Source organism: Schistocerca gregaria, chromosome 2 (genome assembly GCF_023897955.1).
Source record: "Schistocerca gregaria isolate iqSchGreg1 chromosome 2, iqSchGreg1.2, whole genome shotgun sequence".
In the NCBI taxonomy this organism is placed as follows: Eukaryota; Metazoa; Arthropoda; class Insecta; order Orthoptera; family Acrididae; genus Schistocerca; species Schistocerca gregaria.
This window is the reverse complement of record NC_064921.1, coordinates 155,818,544-155,842,857: the sequence shown is the minus strand read 5'-3', so window position 1 is coordinate 155,842,857 and position 24,314 is coordinate 155,818,544.

Below are 24,314 nucleotides of genomic sequence, written 5' to 3'. Positions count from 1 at the left end.
TGTTTTTGAAAAAGTTTGTAAAACAGATATTCTATAATATTGTAAGTAGGCTGTTTACGTTTTCTTATTGGTAGCGCCACGTAGCGCTCTGTATGAAAAATCACTGGCTGTGCCGTGTGCAGTCTGTGGCTGGTTTGCATTGTTGTCTGCCATTGTAGTGTTGGGCAGCGGCAGCTGGATGCTAACAGCGCGTAGCGTTGCGCACTTGGAGGTGAGCCGCCAGCAGTGGTGGATGTGGGAGAGAGATGGCGGAGTTTTAAAATTTGTAAGAATTGGTGTCATGAACTGATATTTATATTATGACTATAAAGGTAAATACATTCTTTGTTCTCTATTAAAATCTTTCATTTGCTAACTGTGCCTATCAGTAGTTAGTGACTTCCGTAGTTTGAATCTTTTAGTTAGCTGGCAGTAGTGGCGCTCGCTGTATTGCAGTAGCTTGAGTAACGAAGATTTTTGTGAGGTAAGTGATTTGTGAAACGTATAGGTTAATGTTAGTCAGGGCCATTCTTTTGTAGGGATTATTGAAAGTCAGTTTGCGTTGCGCTAAAAACTATTGTGTGTCAGTTTAAGCACAGTCTTGCATAAATTTTTCAAAGGGGACGTTTCATAATATAAACTTACTGAGGTCAGTAACATGCGAGATTTTTTTCTCTACTTCGCGCTTAGTATGACCTCTTTCCTTGCAATGGAAGTCGTTCGTAAAAATTTTGCGATTTCCCGACAAACGTTCGTTGATATTCAATTTACCCTATTGGTTCGCAGCTTTCAGGTGCGCCGTAAACTCGACAAACTCGAAATATCTCTGACACGACCGTTTACTGTGTATTATCTGCCTAAGACCTGCGGAAGATTTAGTGTGTTAACTGTATGGATCATCACTTAATACCGATTCCCACGAAAGAAGCTACGGACATACCTGAGTTAAGTATTTAGAGAGACCACATCATTTAACGACAAAAATGGCTGATGATGATGATGGTGATGGTGTAGATGATACGGTGATGCTAGTACACCGAAAAACGGAAGAGAACGTTAATGATATACTGTAAAAAAGTTCTTTAGTTTTGAATGTGGTTCAAATGGCTCTGAGCACTATGGGACTTAACAACTATGGTCATCAGTCCCCTAGAACTTAGAACTACTTAAACCTAACTAACCTAAGGACATCACACAACACCTAGTCATCATGAGGCAGAGAAAATCCTCGACCCGTCGGGAATCGAACCCGGGAACTTAGAATATGAGAACACAAATTATACAGTAGAACGTTAACACAAAGAGGCTATAAATTTTCTGGATATTAAGTGAGAATTATAAAATAACAGACGTGGATCTGAGTATTTGTTCAACTTCAGAATCACAATATTAGTTTTTGTTGACTACTAGTATCTCTTTCTAAGGGGGTCACAAGCTCTAGCATTGTGATCATGACAGTGCAGAAATTGAACGCTGAATCTGAGAAGTGATGGCGGGGTACTGAAAGACAAATTATCTACATAACACATCATCCCACCCCCAGTCATGGTAATATGAGGGAGTTTCGGGTAAGAGTGCGCATGTAAGTGAAAGAGGGGAGATCTACTTAATCTTTTATTGTGATACACCAACCTGTCATTTAAACACTTACATTTTCATCATTGTAAAAGTAAATGAATTTTTACTCTTAAGACAGATGCTTAAGAAAGAGACTACATAAAAATTAATTCCATGTTCTTACCCACATAGGCGGATAGCCGTATGCACATGAAATTCCTTAGCAGTAATCGGAGATGTAACAAGCTTCACCTTCATCATCAGTACAATTCCCATCAAACCATTGTTTAGGGTGTGTCCAGTCACCCTGCTGCACTGGAAATTTTGGCACGGGCCATGTCGGAAATGGGCATGTGCAGCTTGCACGCTTGCGGCACTAATTCTAGCGTAGAAATTCATGGCTGGGTTTCCTTCGCTGTACTGTTGTCTAGTTTCTTCATTTCCTGTTATTCAAGAAAGAGCAAAATACTCCGTTGGTTAAAAATTAGGTTTCGATGGGCGAATTACCGTCACTTCAAACGCTTTTTCTGCCTTCTCCACTGTTGTTGACGGGGCAGAAGGCACTTCTGAAATAAAGCGCCTCATTGGTGGGTACACTAGTTGATACGTGTTCCTCTAGATCCCAGGGCGTAACAGACAGATAACTGAGTACAACGAAGTTGCAAATTTCGTTTTTTATTCACCCGGTGACCGGTTTCGGGCCTAGACTCATCTTCAAATCATAGTGAAAAGTCAAAAATGGTATTTCCGAAAGTATTGCACATTTTTGATTTGTTTGTCACATATATAAACGTAGGCTTCCGTGGCCATTGACACAGTCAATAAAATTTTTCTGGGTTTGTGACCGCATTGACAAAATATAAAACTACCGACGTTTCGGTCACTGTTGCAAGTGACCTTCTCCAGGGTGTTTTTGCGACAATGAGATCACAAACACAGAAAATTTTTAGTGACGATGGTTTTCACATCTTTGGAAATATCATTTTTGTCTATGTTATGATGATATGAAAATAGGTCTCGGCCCGAAACTAATCGTCGAATGAAAAAAAAGCAAGATTTTCAACTTTCGACTGGTTTTTCGTTGTATCGACTAACAGAAGTGGCTGACTCACAGCTATTCCAGCATGCTGGAAGTTCGTAAAGACGTGTAGCTGTTACCGCGTTGGAAGGGCAGCATTACCGCGAGAACTTAACAGCCTGTGCAGTAAGTTAAATAGCAGTGATTATTTGACTAAAAACCGCTTAAATTACGAGTTGCTTATGTTACTTTCTATCCCGAGGATAAAGCTTTCTTACCTTTCTTACGTCGATACGAAGGAAGCTCAGGCGAACAACAGCAAAGTCTGGTCTTTGTTGTCAATACGTACTGCTGCTATGGTTAACTAATTTCAGATTCCCGCCAGACGCAGACAACACAGAAAACTTGCGCAGCTTAATCTAGACGGAACTTCCCTTAATTTTTTCAGCTACATAATCCTAACTGTAGGAAAATTACCACTACTTTCTGAAAATTTTGGAACAGAAGATTAATGAAATAAATTGCCGAAAAAATGAATACCTTTCGTATAAAATACATTCTTGCGCAAAAGAATGGCTCAGTTCTTATACGGTCATCTTCTTCTAACAGCAAAAAGGAAGATGTGATGAGTTGGAATTTATTGACATTCCTACATACATAATAGCAAAAGTCGTCAAACTGACCCATAAAACATTAGTTTCTGCACAAAAAATTAACTGTAACCGCATCTGGAATTTTGATCAAAATAACCCCAAACCAATATAATCTGGAGCACATAACTTCAATTGCCAAAACTGTAAACATGTCTGAATAAATCAATGGGCTACCTTATTTGAACGACTTTGGTTCAACAAATAAGTTATAAATTCATTTGACATGCTCAGTGCGGAACTCGCGCCCAAGGTCGAAACGGAAATAAGTTCTTTGACTCGAAAAATAACTACATAGGAACCAATTGCCATCCGCTGCAAAACCGTTCCACGTTCAAATTAAAGTTTATTTTCAGAGCTTGTAAATTTCAGTATAAAATGAACGCCAGCAGGTGAAGTCAAAATGATTTATTAAGCTTAATGATAACGGAGTACATAGTTTCAGATAAAAGAAACACAAGTCCTTTTGGAGCTAAAAACAATTCATATAGCACCACCAGCTGGCACCCAATGCACGCTCTGCTTCACTAACATCCTACTAAATGAAACGCACTAACATCATACTATATGAAAAATTTTATTTAGAAAATCTGAACTATTTTAACGCGATCACCCATGACGTGCACGAATGTGATAATGCGATTTTACCTCAGATTGCTTTTTATCACGTTTCTCGCATTTTCTCTTGTATGGGCGCTGATAACTACGTCGTAGAGCGCCCATAGCACACACACACACACACACACACACACACACACACACACACACACACACATACATACACACCGAAAAACTAAATTCATTTCCTACACGTATTACTACTTTTATCACAACACATTACGAAAACTTTTAAGAGTTCACAACATAAAATGTTTCGCGAATATGTTTAAGTCCCACAACAACTTTTCTCGAAAAATTTTGAAGCTACCGATTATGCCCAAAAACAACGAACAGCCAGATTGTACTGTCCTCGCAGGAAGTCTTTTTCAACTGTCTCCCAGTACGAACTGTTGACTCCACTCTCTCCCTACGACAAAGCATACTTTTTTCATCCCCAAAACCTGTCATTCTAGGTCTTCCTCCACTACCGCAGTTATCTCACCTGTATTGGGATGTCGCTTTTTACTTACTCTCTTCCAGCTTCGCTGTCGCTAGTGTCCTACCGTAACATATTATAAAAATTACAATTTTCGTGCCTACTGGGCGATATAAGTAAATGACGCCTTCTATGAAGCTTGTTAAAATGTACGTTAATTTGACGTTATCATCATCATCATCAACTTGTACAGTCTCCAGCCTCTGGCAGGTTGTGTTCCAAACACAAGGGTCTCCATCATCTTCTGTCTTCCCACCATCTCTCCATCTCCACCTTGATCCAGTCGTCTCCTGTCTTTCGCACGCAATCGTTCACTCTTTTCAGCCACTTGTCTTTTGGTCTTTCTCTTGATCTTTTTCCCTTCCCTTTTATTTCGTGCTTTCTTCTTAGTGTCCTCTTCTCATCCATTTTCTTGGCCTAGCGGTTCTAAGCGCTTCAGTCCGGAACCACGCGGCTGCTACGGTTGCAGGTTTGAATCCTGCCTCGCTCATGGATGTGTGTGATGTGCCCTTAGGTTAGTTAGGTTTACGTAGTTCTAAGTCTAGGGGACTGATGACCTCAGATGTTAATTCCCATAGTGCTTAGCGCCATTTGCTGAACATGCCCATACCATCTTAGCCACGATTCCTCTACACTGTCCTATGGTGCTTTTTCTTTGAAAGAATTTCCTGATTCTTTCAATTTATGTCGCTCTTGCTGCATATCAGATTTCTAACCCTCTTCTGGAATCTTCTCATACATTAAGATTCCTAGATGGTTCTTAGTCGTTCCTCACCAATATATATTCAAATTGTGACACTCTCCTTCCCGGTTGTGCTCATCACTTCAAACTTACTTATGCTAAATTTCATCCCGTGTTCTTATAGTATTAGTTGCCAAACATGCAACTCCTCCTGTGTTTCCTCCCTCTTGTTTCCTCAAATCATCAAAACAACTGCAAACGAAATTGCTTTCATCTTTCCTTCATCAATAACTTGTGCCACTCTGGACACTAGCTCACCCATCACCACAAAGAAGAGCAATGGTGAAAGTGTACTTCACTGCCTCAAGCCATATTTCACTTCTCTCCTCATATTTTGCCATAGCTCAATCTCAGTTGTACATTTTTTCTTATTTTCCATATAGCCTGCTTTTCTATTCCTCTGTTCTCCAGAGACTTTCGTACCTTCTTTGAACATAAACTGCCATACCATTTCTCTGTGTCCAGGAAGGTTACCAATAGATCTGTTCCGTATTCATAGAGGTCCTCCTGTAGTTATAATGCAGCGAAAAATTGCTCTACTATGGTTCTCCCTGCTCTGAATCCATGTTGTTGTTCTCGCATCCTTTCTTTTATCTATGACCGAATTCGACTTTTCAAAACTTCATCAATGAGTTTTGCAGAACAGCTCATCAATGTGATTGCCCGACGATCTGACGTTATACAAGGTGTAAATATCCAGTTACTTTATATACAATGTTCAATCGATAATCGCTATGTTAGTCTTTTCACATATAGTCAATTAAAATAAAAAAAATCTGGGAGTAGGGTCTGACACAAAAGACACTATCTAATAGGTTGAACATAGAAATTTTGTTTTTATTTTGACTTATTCAGTAATTTAGGTTTGTTGCCAGACGACAACAAACTGAAAGCATTGACTAATAAGTAATGATTCAATTACAGAGAGAATGAAACATAATTTGTACTATCATCGAGCATCATTTCATGTACCTTAAAAGTATAAGTGGATGTGATCTAACTGTCAGAAATAATCCACTGTTTCACCTGGTTTCGAGCATGTTTACATATACCTGACCTTCAGCAAAGATCATCCATTTTCAACTGTTTCTGCCAACATGTTGTTGTTGTAAAATTTGACTGCTAGCAGCTGCTTGTTTGGTTACTGTTCTATCGCATGTTTCGGTTCATGCACACATTTTTCAGTATCACACTTAATAATAAACACTTAACTGTAGCAAATCTGCGCCATATATGCTGGGTAAAACACATCCAATCCATACTTCATTACCTTGATTACTGATTGACTGTGAGTCAGATAACGTGGTTGGGGTGTGGAGCACTGATTTTTTTTTTTTTTTGCAAGTGAGGGTCAGTTGGGTTTAAACAAATAAATTTTATTTCAGTTTCTTTCTCAAACTCAACTGTGATTAGCAATTAATCGTCGGATACGACTCTTATAATTGAGACTCTCGACTTTCTTGGAGTAAGCCTGGTGACAATTGTGAGAACATGATCCATCTCTATAACTGCAGCGTCAGTAGGAATGACAGTGCGAGTAGTAGCACAAAGAAGGTGTCATGCCACTCTCCATTGTTGCGAAATTTCTTCAAGATGGTGGGTCCAAGATGGCGGCTGTAGATATGACAACATCGCGATGATGTCATGGTGGGAAGTTCAAATTTTGGCGGGAAGACAGGTCAATTGGTTTACCTCCACTAAGCTAACCCCCTCCCCTACCACTTCAGGACAATTCAGCACATAATGGCTACCCCTACTAACCTAAGAAAATGGCACAAAAAAAGGGGGCACTTGGGCTACCTCCAGTAATCTAAGTCATCCGACAGTCACAACTTCCAAGCAATTGGCAGGAAAGGGACTCAGTCTTTATTTTCAGTCTTTATTTATACAATATGAGGCAGTAGCTCTATCCAGTGTGTCCACCATGAGGTCCGGAGTCAATTGACCTAGTACACAGTACTGCCACCAGAGGGCACTCTCATTCCTCCTATGATGTAATCCAAGATGGTAGACTGGAGGGGAAAATGGCGGAAAATGACTCAGCCTGTGCTGGGCTGCTGGAAAGAGGAAAGACTGTACTTTATGTATTTTGGAAAAATTTATTTAAGAATGGATTTGACATAGTATATTTATTACACAGATACAAAACATGCAGCCTGATCCATATAAAAAGATACAAACTAACTACAGTTGGAAGAAGGTGCAATGTGTAAAGTTTCTAGCTTATTTCTTGTATTCAATGAAAGTGGTGTAAGGTCCCTTTTTATTCGATGTATCATACTTCATATTTTTACACTGGATATTTTTCATACAGAACTCTTAAATAGTTGATAAGTTACGCCATGGAGGTTCTGCTTCAAAGCAATGAGATCTTTGGTTGTCAGTTGCATTGTCGTTGCCAAAAGCAGTCTACCTGCTTAGCCGGGTGGGCCCGTTCTCGCCTACCATGCAAGTGGACTCAGGTTCCATTCCCATGGCTTGGAAATTTTCTCCACACGGGGCTGGGTGTTGTGTTATCCTCATCCTTGACACCGGCACACAATTCGCCCAATGTGGCATCGAAGGAAATAAGACCTGCACTTTGTGTCTGAACTTCCCTGGATGGGGCCTCCCAGCCAACGATGCCATACACTCATTTCATTTTTTGCAAGAAGCATTCTATGAGAAATAAGTGAGGGAGGCTTGTGTTGGTCACTGCCACTGTGCGATCTGGAAATTGCTAGCAGAGACACAGATACAAATATAGTGGATGTTGAATTTTGGAAATATGATTAGGTAAAGATTGATTTGAGAAAAGTGAAGGTTTTCAGGTAATATTCTAGCTCCACTGCTTGCTCGGTCGTAGATTATTATGAGTTTGAGTAAAACAAATACTTAGCAGTTATTTGTTTATTGGTTTGTGTCAGTTTGATTATTGACATGTAATTAAGCAAGATTACCTGTCTAGATACCTTGCATTCAGTATTACAGATCTACCACTCCTTTACCAATTTCATAGGAGAGTAATATTTTTAATAAGATGTAATTTTTGTAAAGATGATTGTAATATTAAGGAATGGCTCTAAGTATAAAAGGGTCTTTTTAAAAGTTCTGCTCATTGTAAGACAGAGTTGGAGAAAGTAATTTATTTTACAAAATACCTTCACAGGCCAGCAGTATATTCTCAATTTTTGTTTATGACAGCTTCCTGGTAGCCCCATCAATTGTAACAAACCGTTTCCCACACATTTTTTCCTTCAGTTCAGGTAGCAAATCAAAGACTGGTGGGCTTATATCACAACTGTACGGTGAGTAGCGAAGTACCTTATGATAAAAAGTATCCGGAAAGCCCCAAAAACATACCTTTTTCATTTTATATGCATTGTGCTGCCACCTGCTGCCAGGTACTCGATATCAGCGACCTCGGTGGTCATTAGAAATCGCGTGAGAGCAGAATGGGGCGTTCCGTGAAACTCACGGACTTTGAACGTGGTCAGGTGATTGGGTGTCACTTGTGTCATACGTCTGTACGCAAGATTCCCACACTTCTAAACATCCCTTGGTCCATTGTTTCCGATATGATAGTGAAGTGGAAACAGCACAAAAGCGTACAGGCCGACCTCGTCTCTTGACTGACAGAGACCACCGACAGTTGAAGAGGGTCGTAATGTGTAATAAGTAGACATCTATTCAGACCATCACACAGGAGTTCCAAACTGCATCAGGATCCTCTGCAAGTACTATCACAGCTAGGCGGGAGGTGAGAAAACTTGACGCCGGTCGCGGTGGTCTCGCGGTTCTAGGCACGCAGTACGGAACCGTGCGACTGCTACAGTCGCAGGTTCGAATCCTGCCTCGGGCATGGATGTGTTTGATATCCTTAGGTTAGTTAGGTTTAAGTAGTTCTTAGTTCTAGGGGACTAATGACCACAGCAGTTGAGTCCCATAGTGCTCAGAGCCATTTGAACCATTTTTTTGAGAGAACTTGGATTTCATGATCGAGTGGTTGCTTAATAAGCCACACATCAGGCCGGTAACTGCCAAACGACGCCTCCCTTGATGTAAGGAGTGTAAACATTGAACGATTGAACAGTGAAAAGACTTGTGGAGTGACGAATCACGGTACACAATGTGGCGATCCGATGGCAGGGTGTGGGTATGGCGAATGCCCGGTTAGCGTCATCTACCAGTGAGTGTAGTGCCAACAGTAAAATTCGGAGGCGGTGGTGTTATGGTATGGTTGTGTTTTTCATGGAGGGACGTTGCACACCCTTGTTGTTTTGCGTGGCACTGTCACAGCAGAGGCCTACATTGATGTTTTAAGCACCTTCTTGCTTCCCACTGCTGAAGAGCAATTCGGGGATGGCAATTTTATCTTTCAACACGATCGAGCACCTGTACATAATGCACGACCTGTGGCGGAGTGGTTGCACCACAGTAACATCCTTGTAATGGACTAGCCTGCGCAGAGTCCTGACCTCAATCATACAGAACAGTTTTGGGATGTTTTGGAACGCCGACTTTGTACCAGGCCCCACAGACCGACATCGATATCTTTAATCAGTGCAGCACTCCCTGAAGAATGAGCTGCAATTCCCTAAGAAACTTTCCAGCACCTGATTGAACGTATGCCTGCGAGAGTGGAAGCTGTCATCAACGGTAAAGGTGGGCCAGCATCATATTGAATTCCAGCATTACCGATGGAGGGCGCCACGAACTTGTAAGTCAATTCAGCCACGTGTCCTGATACTTTTGATCACATCGTGTATTTCCCATTCATATCCGTCGGGCGTCTCTCTCACTGTTAGGGTAATACGCGGTCTTTAATTTTCGTCGAAAATGAGACAGCAATTGCAAGCATGTCAGGCGTTCTTGGATGAATTTTCGCGCGCTACTGCTACAGACGTCCCGTGAAGCATTCTACTTGTAGCTATGGCTCCATTCATGTCATACGCAAACATCATAATCAATTTCATCTTTGATTGTCGGCGGTGGAATTTTTTCGGGCGTGACGATTGAGACTTCAGTACCTGCTCAGAATCTAGTATTTAGGTGTCATCAAGTAAAACAATCCTTTTCAGAAACTGTTGTTCTGTTGCATGACGTTGAAGCAATTTTCTGCGATTCTTTTGCGAACTGCGTTTTTCTCATCACTCAGATAACACGGAACCCATGTGGCAGCAGGATTTCTCGTCTTTTACTTTTCAGGTGTGATTCTGTAATTTGAAGTGACAGACATTCTTGCCACATATGCATTTTCCTCACATGTTTTTAGTCGATCCTGTCTCAAAATATCATTAATAATAACCACAGAGGTGTAGTCTGTTATAGTTGATGGTCTTCCAATTGTTGAGGTATCCTCACTGCTTACCCGATCTTCACGGAAACGAGCAGACGACCGACAATGTGCTACGATCCACTACACTACTCCTACACACCTCTCTGACAACCATTCTGAGTTAGGATAGTTGCCTCGGATTTCCCAGAGCCGCCGTGGTTTCACAATAACTCCAGGAGTTACAAGAGTCGTGGCAATCATTTCCGAGAACGGTTTAACTTCGCTATGACTGGCGTTTGACAACTACAGGCAGACATCTGATCTCTGCTTCCAAAATAGCCTCGTAGTTCCCACAGCCACTTTGGTTCCGTAACAATTCCAGGCGTCGCAAGGCGTCCTGGCAAACGTTTCTGAGAACGGGTTGAATTTGCTGTTTCCAGTATTCCAAGGGCTCTCAATCTCCATAAATCGTTATCTAGCCAATTGGACTCTCCTCACTGCCGGGACACCATGTTTCCCACGTTCTACCTTTATCTAAAGCGTGACCAGTATAGAGATAATCAGATTAAAGTATCACTAAATAAGCCGTCACAAAGGTAACAACTTTAGCAGATGCTTTTTCTATTCGCGAACATGTAACCGCATAATCAGATATCTGAGCAAAATACGCTAAGCAGGTGCGCTTCTTAGAAGAACTGAATAGTGTGTAACTTCTCTCTGCGGCACACGACACCGTAGATGGGAATCAGTTACAACAACATCTGCACACATCCCTTCACGCCTCAGCGATTGATGGAGAAAAACCTAACACACAGCCACTAGAGGCGGTCCATAGTGCTAGCAAGATCCGCCCTGAAAAACACAGGCCGCGAAAATAATCGCCAGGGGTGTGACTTTCACACAGTGGCCACTCATGGTAGGTGGCGAGATTCCAAAGTCTTCAGAAAGCCGGAGCACTTGGCTCAACCAGTACAGGCGTGAGGTGCTTGTGAGCTGCACCAGCCCTTCAGCCACACCCTACACTTCATAATTCTGTGTCAGCACTATTGTCCACTGAGTTCCCAAGTTTTAAAAACGTCCAGTGTCAAAATACAAACACATAGTCACTTGATGATTAATTATTTCGTATTGCTAGATTCCCCTTGCTCACCAAACTGTACACAGTCAGAAAAGAGGCCAAAGAATTCCATAAAAAAATCAATAGAACTGCAAGGCTTCAATCAAGTTATAATACCCGAAACTTTATTTTAACTGCAATGCACTTGTGACCTTTAACGCAAAGATCCAAGCCCAATGTTTTGTACGCTACCAAAAGTCATTGTCCTTTAATTAAGTCTTATGTTAATGTAATAGTGTCTAGCCAGTCCACAAGGCAAGATTTTGGTCCACAAAAAATATTCTTCATGAATACTTCATCATTGATATATCAGATTCCCTTCACTCTCATTATTACGATAGATATCTTATACAAAAGTTGATAAGTTATTAGAAGCAAAATGAGCATAATATTAGCCAAAAAATGTTACTAATCCTATACATTGCAGAGCAATCACACATAAATATTTTTACACAATCAACTGCACATCTCCTACTTCTGCTCTTATAACATCCTCAACCCTCGAGCTGGCGCGCAGTTTTTTATAATACGAGTGGGTGCATGGCATACTCTGTACACAAGTAAAGAACTGCTTCTTTATGTTACAAAGATAAACACGTATGAGCGAAATCACAGTTCACTCTAGTTTAATTAAACAACAACGAAATAAACCTATTTTATGTAATCTAAATCACTGTTTAGCTACACAATTATAAAATAAAACTTCAATAATTCACTCTGATGTCAGGTACAGTTGTTACCTCACAGTAATGACAGACTCGAAGCATTAAACAGCGCAGTTGCATCAGATCGCAGCCAACCGCTTTTTCGATTACTTATTATCTTGCAAATACCGTAGATTCAGGTTTCGCGTCATTGCACCTTCCTCAGTTAAGTCAAGACACACTCTCTGCTTTTCAAAATACGAATATTGCCGATGCAAATGCTTTGCCGAAAAGGACACAGGAACATTTTCCAGACACTAATATATTGTTATTACAATTTATGCAACAAATTGGTCAAAAGTATCAAAAGTTAGACACAGTGGAACAAATACAGCAACAAATGAAAGAAACACAGAAACAAATAGATAAAAATCAGAAACAAATGGAACAAAATCAGAAACAAATTAAAGAAACACTTGAACAAACCCGCTGAGTTACTTAACATCGAATCGTAATGTCAAAAAATTTGTAAAGATGTAGAAACACAAATTTGTGAGCATTTTCAGCCTATTTTTTCGCGACATGAAAACGCATTACAGAATCATGAAGTAGCCATAAAAGCACTGCAGATTATTGTGCACGAAAATCACGACACCTTGCAAGCTAAAACTGACTTAGTTGCATCTACCGATTCGGTTACGCAACTTACATTTTTTCCACAAACCAGAGTCCCAAACCACTACTCATTATTCCTTACCTTATTACACATATTCATATTCGTCGACACTTCTTCAATATTTCATCATAATAAATACGTAGCATAATCAAATTCCTCGTGTAGCATCATCTCATTTATCATAAACATAACATCATAATACACATCGTCGTCATAATAACATCTAATAATATATCAATGAAATCTCAAAATCATCGTAGCTTATTTCAACAATCGCAAAACTTCTAAAAAAATTCTGTGCCCGTTTCTTTAGTGTCATCTACCTCAAACGTACTTAAAAAACCATGATCCCACACGAAACACATCACTCAAATCTGTCGTATCACAACGGTTCCGAAAAAATATGAACGCTTCAAAAAGTACAGACAAAGTACGATTTCCTAAATGTGAAATATTTGAACTGTGTAAAATTACGTAGATATGCGTCACTGACGTAGTAAATGTAAGTTTGCCTCATTAAAATGACCAGTAGATAAGATTACAACACAAATGGACACATAAATTTGGTTCAGAAAAACACACGGAGGAAATCAGCACATTATCGAAAGAGGTTGCCGAACTTTCGGACCAGTTAACAAATTTATATATGAACGTAGATGATTATTTGAATGATATAAGACAGGTAGCCTTCACTGACACAGAGGAGTACAGGGAAATTAGGAACTTCAAACAATGTCAGAAACAAATCAACACGCAACACGGGAAGTACAAAATCAGTTGGCACACGTGATACAATAACTACACATTTCAGAGGATACTCGCGCTCCGACACGTGAAGAGGGATTTAGAAGTACGGAAGAGTCACGAAGTAATAATACTGCGTATTCCGGAGATCTTGGAAGGAGTCAGCAAGGTGCAGCGAGCCTTGAGAAGGAACCGCCGACACGACGTAAGAATGACAGATTTGCGACTCGGCGTGATGATGATTTTCACTATAAGCTTTTCATCACAATGCCTAAATTCAGAACATTCAAGAATTCTAGTAATGATATACATTCACAGGCTTGGATTCATCAATTTTCTTATTGCTTTCCTCCTAACTGGTTATTAGATGAATAAATAAATAAAATAATAAATAAATTAAAAAAATTATACCACGTTCCTCGTGTGAAACCGATTATTGAGAAACAGTTTGATTTATGACAGTCTTTGCCATTACATTTTTCACTCCACGTTTCTATTACGCTTTGTTACATTTAGAAACTGTTAAAATACAGCGATGTTTTGAAGTCAACTACCCATTCAACAAGCTATGGAATTTATTAAGACAGTAATTTTATGAGTTCACTTTTATAGGGAACATTGTACATTTTTGCTTGTTAGGTTCACGATTACGTCACGACCATACAGTTCACATTCTTGGAACGTATAATGATAATGAGGTGTTGCTGTAACATTTTGGTTTATTTGAAGACATTTATTATTTAAAGTACTTTCTGAGAGGCCACAGACGACACAATATTTGATTTGTTTAACAGCTGCACGATTGTACTTCGACGCTACTAAGGCGTGGCACAATTTCCATTATTGCGTTTGCGCTGTATCTGTTTTATGTCTGCACAGTTTTCTACATTTTTCTGAAAAGTAAAGCACGTTTCGGTAATAACTTTTGTGACGTAGCTACAATGAGACAGTTTTTTCGTAACACAACAATACATTACAATACAGTACCTTCAAGGTCACGGTAATGAACGTAATAACTACGACATTTATATGCATAGAACTTTAAAGTACTTTTTTTTGGGGGGGGGGGACGTTGCTTATGGATGACGGTTGCTAGGTCACTTGACACATTTTTACCGCTAAGCGCTGACAGAAATTATCTTACAGCAAAAACTATAGTTTAGTGCTACATGACACGCATTTTTGTGATTACCTATTGTATTTGGCACATTTTTAGAAATGTTTTTGAACTACTGTAATGCAGAGAATGTTTTCGGCGATACGTTTCATTCTGTTGTTTTAATCTATAACATCTGAGGGTATAATTACAGTAGCCCTCATGAGGATACGCCTACTCTGTGTACCATGCGTGTGGCAAGCGCAAGGAGCCCTAGCTAATATGGTATTTGCTTATACAATTTTATACATGGGTACCATGAATCACTAACACAGAATTACACTGCTATCTGCTCATTTTAATGAGAGGAACTAATATTTACTATGTCATTGATGCATGCCTGTGTTATTACACAGTTCAGTTACTGGTACTTCACATTTAGGAAATTGTACTTTGTCTGTAATTTGTGAAGTGTTCATATTTTTTCGGAACCATTGTGATACTATGAGAGATTTGACTGATGTGTTTTGTGTGGTAAATATGTTGGTAAAAAGTGTATGTGACCTTGACGTAATGCTCTGGTGTGCCCAGCTGCACGCTAGCCACTTTGAAATGTACCTTTTGTTGTGTGGACTTTCAACTCTCCTCGTGCCACTTCAGCAACTTTGAAGCATGCCGCGCTCCCACTCGCATAGGTGCAGAAAAGAGAGGCCGTTGACTTCACTACTGACAATTCTTTGCAGAATGCACCACAAACATGACACATTATTACTTGTAAACCTGTGAGTACACTTTGGAGCTCATACTTTGTGCTGTTTGTTGAAAAGCGCATGAAATGATGTGAAATATTCTTACGTCTACACACCTGATTATGACAAGTGTATTTCTACGTGAGTTGAAAGAATTTTTACTGACTTATGAAATACCATATGGCTGGTGAATGATGTTTTCATGCTTTCTTTCGTACATCTTTGCTTATTTTATTTGATATTTGGTTTGTAGCTGCGCTGCAACGTTTGTTTTATAAAATAAAAATTAATAAATGTGCTAATGTGAACACTTTCTGTCAACAAATCCATTAAATAATAATTCTATGGTCCCCATTCTTAAAATAAGAGCACTAGGAAAGGAAAGAAGCATAACAATTAGAAGGAACTAATAACAGGAATTGCATATATAATTTTCTGTTCAAGGATTTGGTAATTTTTTGGTAGAATAAGTAGTTGTGGTGCTTCAGTCTAGTGTTGAGATGTGACAGTCATTAAGATGTCAATAGGCATTTCCCTTATCTACATTGCTGTCTTTACTGTAGTATTTTTCTGTTTGTGCCTTGTCATATTTAGGTATAAGTTATTGCATTTGCTACTGTGTTTGTTAGACATTGTTCTACAGAATTTTACGTTGTATATTATTACTGTATTAAGTCAGTTTTACCAATGATTTATTTTTCTTGTTTGCTGAATATTGCCTTATATTAGTTGTAATATTGGATTTACTTTGCTAATTTAAGTATGCTGCCGCTTGCTGTGCCAGTTTGCATTTTTTGTAATTGCTGTTTATGTTAATTATTTTGTGTGGCTGCAGTGCCTCGTTCTCTAGTTAATATATCTGAGCTCAGTAGATTTAAGTTAATTTAGGATGGGCTGTGCTATACTGGAAAATAAGTTACCATGGGTTGGGAAGAAATGCATTGAGAAGCTATAAGGAAAAGGTTTGGCCAAAGAGCATTGTAGAATGAGGAATAATTATTTTGAAAGAGGAAATGGACAGATGTAAGTAGGTTATAGTGACAACAGGTTTATGTAGGATTTTCTTGGAAATAAATGATGACGTAAGAAATGTATGTGAAAGTATAGATCCAGAAATCATGCTTAGATAGGACTTTTTTTAGAACAATGTTGAGCTAAGGGAGATCTCCAAGAATTAAATGAAGTTTTGATTGGAAATGAACTACCACAAGTACTGCAATACCAAATGTTACACTGAAAATAGACCCTGTCCTTTCCTTTTGTATTATTCTGCTTTGTGTTTGTGTACCCTTGTGTTTCTGTGTTCTTCCTGTCTCTGTGTATTAACCTGTCAAGATAATTTTGGTAAATTTTTTTTCCTTCTATTATTAAGCTGTATTCACTATGATGAGGAATACTGTTATCCTAAAATCTAACTTGTTTTTTACTTTGAAAAGATATCCACACATCATTTATTCTGTTCTGATTTCTTTTAATGCTCATGTGTCAAGTTAATGTTTCTAAGGATATCCTCATTTTTAAATTTATTTACTTATGTCATAATTTCTGTAATACTCATGTACATGTTTATTTCTATTCATTTTGTAAAGCCAGTATTACTACAAATGTTATCTGTATTATGATCTTGACAGTTATGATGTTTTCTTTACCTTTGTAATTGTATTCTTATGCTGTAATATTGTAGCTGTATAGACACCATTTATTCATGTTGAGTAAATAGTAGGAATTCATTTTAATGCATACATTTCTGTTGGTCATAGTATATGTATAAAATATCGGAGATTATATGACTGTGTTAGTGTTTGCTCGTGTGTTGATAATTCAGCAGGATCTGGTTAAGAGCATTGCTGGTTCTAAGGATATTGAAAAACTAAGTGGTCCACAAGTGGTGGTTTATGGACTTGTTATATTATCCACAAGACTATTCAACTGTGATTGTGCAACCGCATAGTCACAACAGATGGCTGCTGGCCATCTCTACATGGACTACAATTGGTCTGCATCTTTGGTGGCCCACTACTACCATACTTTCTACAAGTACTACAGTGGGTCTGCATCTTTGATGGCCCATTACTAGCATAATCTATACAAGAAATACTGTGGGTCTACTCTCTGGTGACCTACCAATTCTAGAAATATTCTTCCAGACTTCGACTGACTCTGCTGTGGGTTTGCTCTGTTGTGGCCCATTACCAGTCTACATGTCAAGAGTCTGCACTGTGTTACCATTGCGAGGACAACACTACTTCTTCAAGACTGCATGGAGGTCCACTACTTACATGTGCATTATCTTTTATTGCCCACTTTTTGTGCATAAAACTGTCATAGACTACCTTTGTGCTGAATGATTACAACTGTCTTTAGGGACTGTGAGGTGAATTTTTTGATTTATTGACCAGCAGTATACTATTAATTGTGTGCATCTGATCTATCTGCTGTTGTTAATATAAATTATTTTTAGCAAATTAGTCTTGGCCATTGCTCAAACCAACTTGAAATTTTTTTAGAGGAGCAAGGGGGCTATATAAGTAGGCTGTTGTTCATGTGTTTGTATGTTGGCAAAGCTATGTAGGACTTTACATTAATAACTCTGACAGCACTGTGCGCACTCTGTAAGAAACTCTGTGGCTGGTCACACCAACAGTTGTTGGTGAATCGCCAGTAGTGATGAAAGCTGGGAGTGAGTAGCCAGCGGTGGTGGAGGTTAGAGGTTTGAAGTGTTAGTGCGAGTGGACGATCATGCCGTGTCTGCTTCATGGAAATGTAATTTTTCGATGAATATATAATTTTTGGAACTGGATGTCATGGGCGATTATATAATTATTGAACTGGTTGTGACATTCTTAAGGTAAATACATTGTTTGCTCTGCAACAAAATCTTTCCATTGCTAACCACATGCCTACTAGTAATTAGAGCCTTCAGTAGTCTTTTATTAATCTGGCTGTATTTGAGCTTGCTGAACTGCAATAGTTCGTGTAATGAAGATTTTTGTGAGGTAAGTGACTTATGATACGTATGGGTTATTGTTAGGATTTCCTCTAATTCTTGACCATTCTTCTATAATAATTATTTGAAGTCAGGTTATCATTTTTGAGCAGTCAGATTGCGTTGCGCCAGTATATTGCGGGTCATCGTTGAGATGATAAAGAGTATCAAAGAGACAGTATAGTCAGTTTCACTCAGAAATATAAGCAGGAAACTTAAACATATAAGTTTCGAGCGTTACAGAGATGCTCAGCTAACTCCAGTGGAGAGGAGTTGCTTATCATGGAGAAGTTTACTATTGATTATAATTTTTAAGTTTTGTGGCAGAGTTGTTAATCTCTCAAGTGTAGACCTGAATGCAAAAGAACACAGCTTACCACGTAAAGGATTCAGCTATTATTTAGTTCAGGGACTAAAATCCACAAATATTATATATATATATATATATATATATATATATATATATATATATATATATATATATATATGTGTGTGTGTGTGTGTGTGTGTGTGTGTGTGTGTGTGTGTCTGGCTGTATTAAAGGAGCATTAGATATTGCAAAAATTCCCATTGTTCAACAGAATAGTTTTACACGCAAAGCTCCTAAGATTATTCATATATATAGCAAAATCAATAAAAATAAAAAACGGAGAAGGGTTGTGAAGAAATGGGTATTTAAATAACATTAACAAAATTAATGACACATAATGCTCTGGTATATTGGATATATACCATGCAGGTAATACAGGAGTAGGTTTAATAATGAATTTAAAAAAAAAGGAGTGCAGGTAAGCTACTACAAACAGCAAAGTGAACGCATTATTGTGGCCAAGATGGACATGAATCCCACTCCTACTACAGTAGTACAAGTTTATAGGCCAACTAGCTATGCAGATGACGAAGAAATAGATGAAATGTATGAGGAGATAAAAGAAATTATTGAGATAGTGAAGGAAGACGAAAACTTAAATTTCCCACAGAGCATAACTTAATGATAGCTAACACATGGTTCAAAAATCATGAAAGAAGGTTGTATACATGGAAAAAGCCTGGAGATACAACAAGGTATCAGATAGATTATATAATGGCAAGACAGAGACTTAGGAACGATGTTTTAAATTGTAAGACATTTCCAGGGGCATATGTGGACTCTGACCACAATCTGTTGGTTATGAACTGTAGATTAAAACTGAAGAAACTGGAAAAAGGTGGGAATTTAAGGAGGAGATGGGACCTGGATAAACTGACTAAACCAGAGGTTGTACAGAGTTTCAGGGAGAGCTTAGGGGAACAATTGACAGGAATGGGGGAAAGAAATACAGTATAAGAAGAATGGGAGTCTTTGTGGGATGAAGTAGTTTAGTCAGCAGAGGATCAAGAAGGTAAAAAGACGAGAGCTAGTAAAAATCCTTGGGTAACAGAAGAAATATTGAATTTAATTGGTGAAAGGGGAAAATATAATAATGCAGTAAATGAAGCAGGCAAAAAGGAATACAAACGTCTCAAATGTGAGATGGACAGGAAGTGCAAAATTACTAGGAAGGGCTGGCTAGAGGACAAATGTAAGGATATGGAGGCTTATCTCACTACAGGAAAATTAAAGAGACCTTTGGAGAAAAGAGAACCACTTGTATGATTATCAAGAAATCAGATGGAAACCAAATTCTAAGCAATGGAGGGAAAGCAGAAAGGTGGAAGGAGTATATAGAGAGTCTATACAAGGGTGATATACTTGAGGACAATATTAGGGAAATGGAAGAGGATGTAGATGAATATGAAGTGGGAGATACGATACTGCGTGAAGAGTTTGACAGAGCAGACCTGAGTCGAAACAAGGCCCTGGGAATAGAAAACATTCCATTAGAACTACTGACAGCCTTGGGAGAGCCAGTACTCACAAAACTCTACCGTCTGGTGATCAAGATGTATGAGACAGGCGGAATACCTTCAGACTTCAAGAAGAATATAATAATTCCAATCCCAAAGAAAGCACGTGTTGATAGATATGAAAATTACCGAACTATCAGTTTAATAAGTCACAGCTACAAAATACTAACGCGAATTCTTTACAGACGAATGGAAATACTGGTAGAAGCTGACTTCGGGGAAGATCAGTTTGGATTCCGTAGAAATATTGGAACACTTGAGGCAATACTGACCCTACGACTTATCTTAGAAGATAAAGGGGAGGCAAATACGTTTCTAGCATTTTTAGACTTAGAGAATTCTTTTGACAATGTTTTTAGACTCAGAAAATCCTTTTAACAATGTTTACTGGAATACTCCATTTCAAATTCTGAAGGTGGCAGGGGTAAAATACAGGGAACGAAAGGCTGTTTACAATTTGTACAGAAACCAGATGGCAGTTATAAGAGACGAGGGACATGAAAGGGAAGCAGTGGTTGGGAAGGGGGTGAGACAGGCTTGTAGCCTCTCCCCGATGTTACTCAATCTGTATATTGAGCAAGCTATAAAGGAAACAAAAAGAAAATTCGGAGTAGGTATTACAATCCATGGAGAAGAAATAAAAACTTTGAGGTTCGCCGATGACATTGTAATTCTGTCAGAGACAGCAAAGGACTTGGAAGAACAAAGGACAGTGTCTTGAAAGGAGGATGTAGGATGAACATCAACAAAAGCAAAACGAGGATAATGGAATGTAGTCGAATCAAATCGGGTGATGCTGAGCTAATTAGATTACGAAATGAGACACTTAAAGCAGTAAAGGAATTTTGCTATTTGGGGAGCAAAATAACTGATGATGGTCGAAGTAGAGAGGATATAAAATGTAGACTGGCAATGGCAAGGAAAGCGTTTCTGAAGAAGAGAAATTTGTTAACATCGAGTAAAGGTTTAAGTGTCAGCAAGTCGTTTCTGAAAGTATTTGTATGGAGTGTAGCAATGTATGGAAGTGAAACATGGACGGTAAATAGTTTGGGCAAGAAGAGAATAGAAGCTTTAGAAATGTGGTGCTACAGAAGAATGCTGAAGATTAGATGGGTAGATCACATAACTTATGAGCAGGTATTGAATAGAATTGGGGAGAAGAGGAGTTTGTAGCACAACTTGACTAGAAGAAGGAATCGGTCGGTAGGACGTGTTCTGAGGCATCAAAGGATCACCAATTTAGTATTGGAGGGCAGCGTGGAGGGTAAAAATCGTAGAAGGAGATCGAGAGATGAATACACTAAGCAGATTCAGAAGGATGTAGGTTGCAGTAGGTACTGGGAGATGAAGAAACTTGCACAGGATAGAGTAGCACGGAGAGCTGCATCAAACCAGTCTCAGGACTGAAGACCACAACAACAACAACAATACTCTGTTATTAAAGGCAGATGAGGGAAATACAATTGTTCTTATGAAAAAAGAGGAATATGTCCATAAAAACCATAGAAATCCTCATCAGAGATGACGTTATACGTATTGATAGACATTCCTCTAATAGATATCAAGCTCGAGTGAAAAGAGCTCTAACCTACTGTAGATTTATGCTCACTAATAGAGAAAAACACCAACGTACTGTGATGAACCTTCAGTCTCCAAAACTACGATCCAAATCCAAGATTCACACAGGACATGTCCCTCTCAGACCGACTGTTAACTGTATAGATAGTCCAACATATTTATTGGGCAAAAAGCTTGTTGCTATCATTAACCACAACTACGCGTTTGAAAAAACATTCACAGTTGATTAATCAAAGAAATTCACGCCACAACTAACGGCAGTTTCTTCTCCTTAGATGTCACTAATTTGTACACCAACATCCCGATACCTGAAACTGTATGTGTGGTGTCACCGCCAGACACCACACTTGCTAGGTGGTAGCCTTTAAATCGGCCGCGGTCCGTTAGTATACGTCGGACCCGCGTGTCGCCACTATCAGTGATTGCAGACCGAGCGCCGCCACACGGCAGGTCTAGAGAGACTTCCTAGCACTCGCCCCAGTTGTACAGCCTACTTTTCTAGCGATGGTTCACTGTCTACATACTCTCTGATTTGCAGAGACGACAGTTTAGCATAGTCTTCAGCTACGTCATTTGTTACGACCTAGCAAGGCGTCATATTCAGTTAGTATAATTACTTCAAGAATGTATTCTGAGCAGATAATATTGTGAATCATGTACCGTCAAGAGCGACGTTCATCATTAATGAATTAAAGTTAAGTATCAAACTAATTACGTCCGCTTTCTGAATCCTCATTCCTTGTCATGTTCCAGACCTCGCATCAGTATAGTTCTTTCCTCCTCATGCCAGCCTGCGCGAACTAAAACGCGTGCATTTCGGCCTCCACTCGCAACATGGTATTGGCTCTTCTGCCAACACAAAAGTATGCATTATCAAAACGAACATATTCAAATTCAATAAAATGAGTCAAATAGAAATTGGTGAGTTGGGTGACCTTAGTGAATTAGTTCTTCGACAGAACTGTTTTATCGTCAATGAGCAACTATATGACCAAAAAGAAGGCCCACCCTATGGGGAACTGTCTCTGAGGAGCACTTGCAAACATATTTTTCGATTATACCGAATGCAAATTTTTTAAAACAATTCCGATGACCTAACTAAAGAAGTCGTATGTTCCCATCATTATGTATATGACACATAGTCTTGTTCGGAGGCACTCTTGATGAAGCTAATACATGTTACCAACTATTTAATCATTTAGGTAAGAACATCAGCTTCACCATAGAACATGAATAAAATGGAGGTATTAACCTCTTAGATCCGGCTGTTGAAAGAGAACATTTCCCGGAAGCCCACTATATTTCACTGTATAACTCACAGGACTTCTTGCCATTCACGATCTCATAAATAAGCATATTTATGCTCAGCAATTTATTTACCTTCAACCCATATTCTGTATTCACTACACTGTTCATTTCATTCAACAGATCTTGTAATAATTCTTCTTCATTTTCAGTGAGGATAGCAATGTAATCAGCGAATCTTATCACTGACAACCTTGCACCCTGAATTTTACTCCCACTCTTGAACCTTCCTTTTGTTTCCGACATTGCTTTTCCGATGTGTAGGCTGAACAGTAGTGGCAGAAGGCTGCACCCCTGCTTTGCATGCCTTCTTAATCCGAGCACTTCGTTCTTGGTCTTCCACTCTTATTTTTCTCTCTTGGTTCTGGTATACGTCGTGGATCACCCTTCTTTCCCTATTTTCCTCAGAGTTTCGAACATCTTGCTCATTTTATATTGTCGAACACTTTTCCAAGATCGACAAATCTTATGAACTTGTTTTGATTTCTCTTCAGTCCTGATTCCATTATCAACCACAACGCGAGAATTCTCTGTTTAGTGACTTTACCTTTCCGAAAGCCATACTGTTCGTCGTATAAGAGATCCAAAATTTTCTTTTCCGTTATTCTGCGTACTATTCATATCGGCAATTTCGACACAGTAGTTATTAAGATGACTGCGCGATAATTCTCGCTATCGTCGGCTCTTGGTACCTTCGGAATTCTGTGGATGATGTTTTTCCGGCAATCTGATGGTATATCGCCAGTCTCATACGTTCTACACACAAACGTGAATATTCATTTGGTTGCCATGTACCCCAATTATTTGAGAAATTCTGATGGAATTTGATTCTAAGACGCCCAAAGCTCTTTTAAATCCTGATTCTGATACTACATCCCCTATATCTTCCCTGTCGACTCCTGTTTCTTTTTCTTTCACGCCATTTGATAACTCTTCGCCCTCGTACAGGACTTCACTGTACTCTTTCCATCTATCCACTCTTAACAGCGGAATTCCCATTGCACTCTTAATGTTACCGCTCTTGCCTTTAATTTCACCTTAAGTTCTAATCATTTTATATATGCTGATTCAGTCTTTCCGACAATCATTTCTTTTCTCATTTTTTCACATGTTTCATACAGGTATTTCTTGTTAGCTTTCCTGCACTTCCTACTCATTTCGTTCGATAGCGACTTGTATTTCTGTATTCCTAAATTTCCCTGAACATTTTTGTATTTCTAACTTTCGTCGATT